We start from the raw sequence: 7,802 nt of genomic DNA, 5'->3' as shown, positions 1-7,802 counted from the left end.
CTTAGGGTCGTCGGGATGTGGCAAGGCGTGTGGCGAGGGGCCGGATTTGCCCACACTATGTACGACAGTGAGGAAGAAGGGGTTGGTGGCCCTGCCGCACAGGCGCTGGGTGAAAGAGAACAACGCGGCCGACGGTGGATTGCCTCCCTTGCTGAAGGCGATAGAGTGAACGCTGCATCTCCTCCCCTTCCCGGTGCGACGAGATCTAGACACCTCCTTCACCAGCTGTGCGGGGGGGGGGGGGGGAGGGAGAGACAGAGGCCAGCGCAATCTTTTTTAGATCTGGTGAAGAGGGTGAGAGACTGTGAATATAGCAAACCCTAGCAAAGGAACGCTGAGCCTCCAACGTGTATATATATACATATATATGTAGTGCAGTGAGAGTGTGGAGAGTGTAAACCCTAGCGAACAAGCCCTAAGGCTCTAGCTTATATAGTACTACTACATATATACTGTATTACGGACTGAGCTCCGGTGCCTTGACTACAGCTGCCTTTGGCTGTATGATAGGTAAGCCAACCACATTTTGGGCCCACCTGTCATACACCCAAAGGCAGGTGCACTAAGTCAATGAAGTTGCATCCATATAGTACTCGTGTATACTACTAATATATAGTGGAGTGGTTTTCTTATTCTCTCTGTAATAATCGTTTTAAATTGTGTAAGTATGAAACAGAACTATTTATTTAACATACAAGTGAAGAAAACTTATACTTCCGATGAACTAACGATCCACGCGTCCTGGTCACACTTCATGTCCTTAAGTGAACAACCACACATGCGCCAAATTATTGGAAACGTGTGAGAGTGTGTACAAATAAAGAATTTTAATTTCAATTATCGGAAAAGGTTTGAGAGTATGTACAGTTTTCCCTCTCTCTATAATTATGGTTTGTTGTGTTCGACCTAAACTTGGTCAAACCTTACAAAGTTTGACTTCAGTCAAATCCAATATGTAGAATAAATAAAAATGGAGGGCTACTACGTCCATCCGGATTTTTAGTCCACACCATTTTTCTTAATCAAAGTTAATAGCTGGGCAAATAAAATTACAAGGGAGCTGAAGACAAAGTTGTAAGAAGGCTTAGAAATCGATAGAAAACTTATGCTCTTAGTACCAACGTAGATCCTTCTTCGAGGAAACATTTGGTTCATAGCCAATTGGCTGATTAAATTGCACCAACGTGAAAGACGATTGTGTCTCCAGTGCAAACAAGGTGAGCTGATGAAGGATATCATCTTTGTGGGTAACAAGCAAAGAGCACTGATGGAAGACAGCTTGTTTTTCATCAAATATCGATCAGCTTCACCAGCCGATGCAACCATGAGGCGCAACCATGAGCATCGATAGGTCATCATGGTGATGCATCATCTATTTGGCATCAAGTTTGGGTGAGGCACCTATGAAGTTCGACAAATCCTCACTATGGTCTGTATCTTCTCAGTAATCAAGCTCGAGGAAGGAAGAACCACGTGGCAGAGGACAGTGACGCGGAACAATGGCCATCCAATTTTGTGCAGTTCCACTAAAATTGAGGAAGACATGCCTGGGTATGGAGATATGCATCGTTGTTTGCAGAAATAAAAAAAGGGATATAGTGTTGTTACTTCGTTTTGGCAGTGGTACAAGATAAACATCGACATCTCAATTGTCAATAAGAATTAATGATAAGTACACGAATAAACAGAAGCATCATGATTATCTTGATGGGAACTAAACCAGGATACCCGAGAAAAAACATTTCTTCATTTAACCAGTGATAGTATTAGATTAGCAGCAGCAATAGGAGCATATGGACAATGACCGCACAACCACCATGTACTTTTTGTCGAAACAACATGTATACCTCCACCGAGGCATAAACCAGGACAACTTTTTGAGTGGCATTTCCTCTATAATAGTAGGTGATGTTAGACTAGCCGAGAAACCCTAGCTATTGTACATGGGGAGCTGGGGAGAAGTCGCATAGAAGAAAACCCGCATGCAGCGACCTGGGGAGCTGGACTAGTACAAAAAGTTATACCTCAGGTGGGCGAGATGTCGCTTACGAGGGCGGGATCTGCCCACACGACGGCAGTGAACAAGGGCTCGGAGGACCTTCGTCCGCACCAGCGCCGGCTCCGGGAGGACGGTGCGCATCGGCTTCCTCCATCGCCGACGGCGATGATACGTCTCCAACGTATCTATAATTTTTGATTGTTCCATGTTGTTTTATTATCAATCTTTGATGTTTTACAATCATATTATATCATTTTTTGGTACTAACCTATTAACAGAGTGCCCAGTGCGAGTTCCTGTTTTTTCAATGTTTTTTACATCGCAGGAAATCAATATTAAACAGAGTCCAAATGGCATGAAACTTTACGATGATTTTTTATGGGCCAAAAGGAAGCAGATAGGACCTAGCTGCACCTGGGGGTGCCCTGAGGGGGGCACAACTGCCTCCTGGCGTGCCCAGGTGGGTTGTGCCCACCTCGGGTGCCCCTTGGACCACCTATTTGCTCTATAAATACCCAAATATTCCCAAAACCCTTGGGGAGTCGACAAAATATTCATCCAGCCCCTGCAGAGTCGAGAAACACCAGATCCAATATAAACACCATCACAGAGGGGTTCACCACTTCCATTGGTGCCTCTCCGATGATGCGTGAGTAGTTCCTTGTAGACCTTCGGGGCCGTAGTTAGTAGCTAGATGGCTTCATCTCTCTCTCTCTCTCTTGATTCTCAATACAATGGTCTATTGGAGATCCACACGATGTAACTCTTTTGCTGTGTGTTTGTTGGGATCGATGAACTTTGAGTTTATGATCAGATCTATGTTTTTATATCCATGAAAGTATTTGAGTTTCTTTGATCTCTTTCATGCATGATCACTTATGGCCTCATATTTCTTCTCTGATATTTGGGTTTTGTCTGGCCAACTCGATCTATTTATCTTGCAATGGGAAGAGGTGCCCGATAGTGGGTTCGATCTTATGGTGCTTGATCCCAGTGACAGAAAGGGAACCGACACGTATGTATCGTTGCTACTAAGGATAAAAAGACGAGATCTATATCTACCGCCATATAGATAAAGTATCTTGTGTACATCATGTCATCATTCCTATTGCATTACTCCATTTTTCCAAGAAATTAATACACTAGATGTATGCTGGATAGTGGTCGATGTGTGGAGTAATAGTAGTAGATATAGGCAGGAGTCGGTCCACTAATCTTGGACATGATGCCTATGTAATGATCATTGCCTGGATGTCGTCATAATTATTTGATCTTCTATCAATTGCCCAATAGTAATTTGTTTACCCACCATTTGCTATTTCCCCCGAGAGAAGCCACTAGTGAAACCTACGACCCCCGGGTCTTATTTCTCATATATTTGCCATTGCGATCTACTTTTTCCTTGCTTTTATTTTCAAATATATTAAACCAAAAATCCAAAAATACCTTGCTGCAATTAATTTTATTTGGTGTTCGATCTATCAATATTTACAAGTTTCTCCCGTCACATGCCAATTTCTAGCGCCGTTACCCAAAAGGGATCGACAACCCCTTCAACTCCTCGGGTTGCGAGGTGTTGTTATTTGTGTGCAGGGGCTGTTTACTTTGTGTTGCTTGGTTCTCCTACTGGTTTGATATATTGGTTTCATAACTGAGGGAAATACTCTACCGTCGTTGTGCTACATCATCCATCCCTCTCCGGGGAAATACCGACGTAGTTCCAGCTGCCATCAAGGAGAATTTATGGCGCCGTTGCCGGGGAGGATATTCATCATAACTAGGTTCCTAATCACAAATCTCATCTCCTAACAATTTACATTATTTGCCATTTGCCTCTCGTTTTCCTCTCCCTCCATTCACAAAAAAATGCCGTTTTATTCGCCTCTCTTTTCCGTTCGCCGTTTTCTTGCCGGATCTGTTTTTGTGTGCACTCTTGTTTGCGTAGTCATGATGCCTCAAATAAAATATTATGATGTTCCTTACCCAAATATTTTGCTTGAAATAGAGAAAAGTACAAAGGAATATATGACTACACAATTTGATCATAATAAGTATTTGGCTGAAGAACTTGAGGTGCACACTGTTGTGCTTGGTGCTATTACAAAACAACTTGATGATATCAGTAAAGAAGTTGCAATCTCCAATCTAAGTATGCTTTTGCTGAAAGTTTGCTAGGAAAAATATCCAATGCACAAGCTACCTTAGTAAATCAAATGGCTGCTAAACCAATCTCGTTAGAAGATAAAAGTGATGAAGATCTTAGAATGATTGGTGTTTCTTCTATTGATTCCCTGTTTAGTATAGTTAAGAATGGTGAAAAAGGGACTGGAGAAGAGTCAACTTTAGGTAGAAGGCGTCCTAATATTTTGGAGGGTGAAAATCTTGTTGAGAAAATTGATGAAAGTGGGTTTGGGAAGGTCAAAACTTTAGCAAGTGATGCACCCACTATTTTGGATTACAAAGACTTTAATTATGATAGTTGCTCTTTGATTGATTGTATTTATTTGTTGCAATCTATGGTAAATTCACCCCATGCTTATGAACAAAATAGAGCTTTTACTAAACATATTGTTGATTCTATGATGAAGGCTCTTGAAGAGAAATTGGAATTAGAAGTTTCAATTCCTAGAAAAATGTATGATGAATGGGAACCTACTATCAAAGTCAATATTAAAATTTATGAGTATTTTCCTTTGTGTGACTTGGGTGCTAGTGTTTCTACAATTCTGAAATCTTTATGTGATGTGCTTGGTCTTACCGATCTTGAACCATGTTCTTTCAATTTGCACTTGGAGGATTCTACTATTAAAAAGCCTATGGGAAGAATTAATGATGTTCTTATTCATGCAAATAGAAATTATGTACCCATACATTTTGTTGTTCTTGATATTGATGGCAAACCGTCTTGTCCAATTATTCTTGGTAGACCGTTTTTACACACTATCGGTGTCATGATTGATATGAAAGAAGGCAATATTAAGTTCCAATTTCCTTTGACGAAAGGTATGGAACACTTTCCTAGAACTAGAATTAAGCCACCCTATGAGTCAATCATGATGGCATCTTATGGATCTCGAACCAAAGATGACAAAACTTAGATCCATGCTATATGCCTAGTTAAGGGCGTAAAACTATACCGCTTGTTGGGAGGCATCCCAATGAATAAATTTTATTTTTGATTTTTTCTTCCTGTTCTTGTGTTTACACAATTATGCTACTGTTATGATTGTGTTTTTTGTGTTTTAATTAGTGTTTGTGCCAAGTAAAGCCTTTAGGATCTTCTTGGGAAATAGTTGTTTGATCTTGCTGAAAAAAACAGAAAGTTTGTGCTCATGAAATTAATTTTCATCTTTCACTAGAGAGTGATAAACTACCCATTCCACTTGTAGTAGATCAATATACAAATTTCTCAGGTTTTCCTAATTTTTCAGATTTTTTGGAGTTACAGAAGTATTCAAAATAGTCAGGTTGCTACACACTGTTCTGTTTTGACTTATTCTATTTTCTTTGTGTTGTGTGCTTTTTTTGATGGCTCTAAGGTTTTCTCTGATGAGTTTTTGCCATAGAAAAGTTGGAATAAATTAGATATAATACAAAAACATAATATGAATTTGTTTGATACAACACTTATAGTAGTGGTTTATTATTTTTATACTAACAGATCTCACGAAGGCTTTGTTGAGTTTTGTGTGATTGAAGTTTTCAAGTTTTGGTGTGGAGGGCGCCCGTGGATACGGTTAGCCATGGAAAGTGAAAGTTATGGTGGAAAAAGGAATAAACTTTATTTTATGTTTGGGAACCGCCTATGGCATATCTAGCATGGAAAGTGTTCGGAACTCTAAGTCGTTTTTGTTGGTGGGATGGATACACCTCCCAAAATGTTTTTATCTCAATTTTTTTTTGCTTTGAGCTCTGGCACCTCTACAAATCCCTACTTCCCTCTGTGAAGGGTCTTTCTTTTACTTAATGCAATTTTTATTTTGAAATTTGAGTCTCCATCTTCTCTTATAAAAAGCACCAACTAGGAGGCAATATGACCGTGCTCAAGTATTGGGTGTAGTTAATATTCAACTGTGTTTCATGAATGGATCAATGTTTGAGCATGATGGGCTAAGGATAACTTATTTTAGCGTTGATATTTAGAAAGACATGGTTGCTTGTTGATATGCTTGAGTACTATATTATTATGTTAAAACTAGACTATTGCTTCGAATCACATAAAAGTCCAAATATCCAAGCTATAAAGAAAATAATATGATATGACTTGATGAACAGCACTCCACATCAAAAATTCTGTTTTTATCACTTTCCTACTCGAGGACGAGTAGGAGTTAAGCTTGGGGATGCTTATACGTATCCAACGTATCTATAATTTTTGATTGTTCCATGCTATTTATTATCAATCTTGGATGTTTTATAATCATTTTATAGTCATTTTATATCATTTTTTGGTACTAACCTATTGACATAGTGCCCAGTGTTAGTTCCTGTTTTTTCCAGGTTTTTTACACCGCAGGAAATCAACATCAAATGGAGTCCAAATGGCACGAAACTTTACGATGATTTTTTATGGCCCAAAAGGAAGCAGATGGGCCTTGGTTGCACCTGGGGGTGCCCCAAGGGGGGCACAACCCACCAGGGCGCGCCGGGTGGGTTGTGCACACCTCGGGTGCCCCTGGACCGCCTCTTTGCTCTATAAGTACCCAAATATTCCCAAAACCCTAGGGGAGTCGTCGTAATATTCATCCAGCCGCCACAAAGTCGAGAAACACCAGATCCAATCTAAACACCATCACGGAGGGGTTCACCACTTCCATTGGCATCTCTCCGATGATGCGTGAGTAGTTCCTTGTAGACATTCGGGTCCGTAGTTAGTAGCTAGATGGCTTCATCTCTCTCTCTTGATTCTCAATACGATGGTCTCTTGGAGATCCATATGATGTAACTCTTTTGTGGTGTGTTCGTTGGGATCGATGAACTTTGAGTTTATGATCAGATCCATGAAAGTATTTGAGTTTCTTTGATCTCTTTTATGCATGATCTCTTATAGCCTCGTATTTCTTCTCCTGTATTTGGGTTTTTTCTGGCCAACTCGATCTATTTATCTTGCAATGGGAAGAGGTGCCCGGTAGTGGGTTCGATCTTACGGTGCTTGATCCCAGTGACAGAAAGGGAACCGACACGTATGTATCTTTGCTACTAAGGATAAAAAGACGAGATCTATATCTACCGCCATATAGATAAATGGATCTTCTCTACATCATGTCATCGTTCTTATAGGATTACTCTGTTTTTCCATGAACTTAATACACTAGATGCATGCTGGATAGCGTTCAATATGTGGAGTAATAGTAGTAGATGCAGGCAGGAGTCGGTCTACTAATCTTGGACATGATGCCTATGTACTGATCATTGACTGGATATCATCATAATTATTTGATGTTCTATCAATTGACCAACAGTAATTTGTTTACCCACCGTTTGCTATTTTCCTCGAGAGAAGCCACTAGCGAAACTTATGGCCCCTGAGTCTTATTTCTCATATATTTGCCTTTGCGATATACTTTTCCTTGCTTTTATTTTCAGATCTATTAAACCAAAAATACAAAAATACCTTGCTGCAATTTATTTTATTTCGCGTTCGATCTATCAATTACAAATTTCTCCTGTCACACGCCAATTTCTGGCGCCGTTACCCGAAAGGGATTGATAACCCCATTAACCACGCAATTTGATCATAATAAGTATTTCGCTGAAGAACTTGAGGAGCACTCTGTTGTGCTTGGTGCTATTACAAAACAAC

This window comes from Triticum urartu, chromosome 3A, assembly GCF_056163025.1.
Source record: "Triticum urartu cultivar PI428250 chromosome 3A, HENAU_Tu73, whole genome shotgun sequence".
Taxonomy (NCBI): Eukaryota; Viridiplantae; Streptophyta; class Magnoliopsida; order Poales; family Poaceae; genus Triticum; species Triticum urartu.
Note: the sequence above shows the minus strand (reverse complement) of the source record.